The 2,500-nt window shown below is 32.5% G+C and overlaps 1 protein-coding gene across 1 annotated transcript in view; it reads left to right on the plus strand.

Annotated features, from left to right (window-relative positions):
• LOC113822019 (serine/threonine-protein kinase H1 homolog) overlaps positions 1–1,046 on the plus strand; it is a 61,754-nt gene extending 60,708 nt beyond the window's left edge. The window contains exon 4 of the mRNA XM_070126641.1: positions 1–1,046. This exon is cut by the window's left edge and continues 1,967 nt beyond it. The gene's annotated coding sequence lies outside the window, so the exon portion shown is untranslated.
• The last annotated feature ends 1,454 nt before the right edge of the window (positions 1,047–2,500 follow it).

Consider the following 2,500-nt stretch of genomic DNA (forward strand, 5'->3'; position numbering starts at 1 on the left):
TTCCTTAATGTTATGTTGTTATATTCCTTGTTACTCCTTAATATCATAATTTCTCCCATAGAATAGCACTTCTGTAATGCTCATTGAATATTGGTTTGATTTTGTGACTTGTTTTAAGGACTTGTTTTAAAATCTGGACCATATTTTCAAATCGGTGAATGCAATTTGCGTGACATTTATGTTGCCAGTTTGAGTCTCCAACAGGAAGTTAATAGGTAACTAATAATTACTTTCATTGGATTACTTGACTGGTGACAGATTATTATCATCTTAATATATACTCTTTGATATTCATTAAAATAGATCATACTCAATGAAGCTGACATGAACAGTTTGAGATTAATAGACAAAATTCATTTTTATGACCTCATTATATTTATTCACAGTATCTCAATAGCAATTATAAGCTGAACATAAAATGAGTTTGGTGACTGTGCATGAAGTACATTACTTTATTTGGAAAGCTACAAAAGGATTAGAGAATTTTTAGTCTTTTTTAGTCCCTTTTTCTTAATAACAGATGTATATGTATATATAAATATACATTTCTATTTTATTTGCATAGAATATATTGAAATACCTTTTTGAAATTGGTATAATTTATTCTTACCATATAGCAAAATAAGTTTATTTTGTATTTATTACTGATCTATATTGATATTCCTTTCACTTTGTTTTAAGGATATGTTTCTTCATAGATAATTAGTAGGCCTGAAATTGAATAAAATGATTTCCAAAGATTTTTGGTATAACTGAAAAATACCATTACGGCTTGCAGTAATTAATAGCCTGGCTGTGCCAGGTTCAGAATATAGCATTTTTATTTTGCGTTAGGTATGGATTATTTTTAGAGTATTTTATTTTATGATATTAGAAGAACTTGATAAGTCATATGTAGTACAATATTTATCGTCTCTACTTTTATTTAGTTCAAGATATCTTTGCTTGAATTTTAAAGGAGATATGCATCATTATATTGCAAATGCTATTCACTAAATATTTATTTTTTGTGAACCTAAACATTTGTCAATAAAACTTTAATAATATTGTTGTGTTTTTCTTTTTATACACCATATATATATATATATTTTTTTATCTTACCTAGAACATGAAAGTGGTTAGGTTGAGTTTAAGTAATAAGAAGATTAAGTGCATATTCCAGAGGAAAATAAGTGTTATATTTTTTGTGAATATTTGATAGTCACTAATAGAGTTTATACCTTTTGATTTTCTAGATGTCTATCTGTCATAAACCTGTGTACTTGGGGTGGCATGGCATTCATATCATGTTTCACTGTGATTTTAGTTTATTACCTGTGTTTACTATGGCTCCACAAGTACTTAGTCACCAGAGTCAATTATGAGTACTAACAATCTTGCCAGTTAATCTCTTTCCTTAAATTTAGGATTTTTTGTGTTGTTATTAGTATTTTAATAACCTGATAATCATAATGTCAATAATAAAAATAACTCAATTTTAATAGCATGTAAAAAATCTGAAAATTTAATGAATGTAGAAATCAAGTGGCTGAGCAGTTGAGCCATCTGTAACAAAATTCACATAAAACAGTGGACAGTAGATTTCCTCACATACAAAGGATTAATATTTCCTCGCAAATGTACAGCCTTTTATAATCATAGTTTTATTGAATCATAAATAAAGGAAAACTATCTTTGTCATGAATACTAAATGTATCCAAGGGAAATGCAATTTTTGAACTCATTCACACACACTTAATTTTAGGGTAATATTACCCGGTAATCCAATGCTTGTTATTGTCGTGGGGAAAAAAGGGAGAAGGGGGCTGAGTCCCAATGTGAGGGCTTTCCGTCGCCTCAGCTGTGCTTGGAGTTTTCTTCTCCCTTCTTCAGACACATATATCCTTCACTTGATGTAATTTTCTCTTTACTTTTTTCTACCTTAACCCATTTCCTCATCCTCTCTGCCTTTACCCATCTTTACCCTTTTCAATACCATCCTAATGCTGTAAGACTTCTGACATGTAGCACATTATGATTAACTCACTCGCCTCTCTACCCTTTCCAATAATATGCTTTCCTGTAGTAGATTGCCTCTCTTCCCCACATATTTCAGGCTCACCATGGCCAGTAATGAAGATTTTACATTCAATATTAGGGTCATTAAGTTTTGCCCTTCATTAACTAGCCCATCCAAAATCAGCTTCGGTGGTTTTCCGACTCCTGCCTCTCCTTTGATCACGATTCCGACCACTGCCACAGCTACCTTTTGGCTGCTTGCTGTAAACTTGATCCATTCTGAATCATCCACCCAAGTCATTACTCAACCTTCAGGATGCATCGCTCTTTGTCTCCCAACATCGTCCACTTCATTCCCTCCTGCAGTCTTCTTCATTTTCTACCCCATTCTCTCTTATTACTCCTCATCCCTATTGTCCTCCTACCTGCAGCATTGCCCACACCCTCTTCCTCCAACTTCTTCCACCTGTACAAATCCTTCAAATACTCTTTTTAGCCCTGC

The sequence above is a fragment of the Penaeus vannamei genome, chromosome 10 (assembly GCF_042767895.1).
Source record: "Penaeus vannamei isolate JL-2024 chromosome 10, ASM4276789v1, whole genome shotgun sequence".
Classification (NCBI taxonomy): domain Eukaryota; kingdom Metazoa; phylum Arthropoda; class Malacostraca; order Decapoda; family Penaeidae; genus Penaeus; species Penaeus vannamei.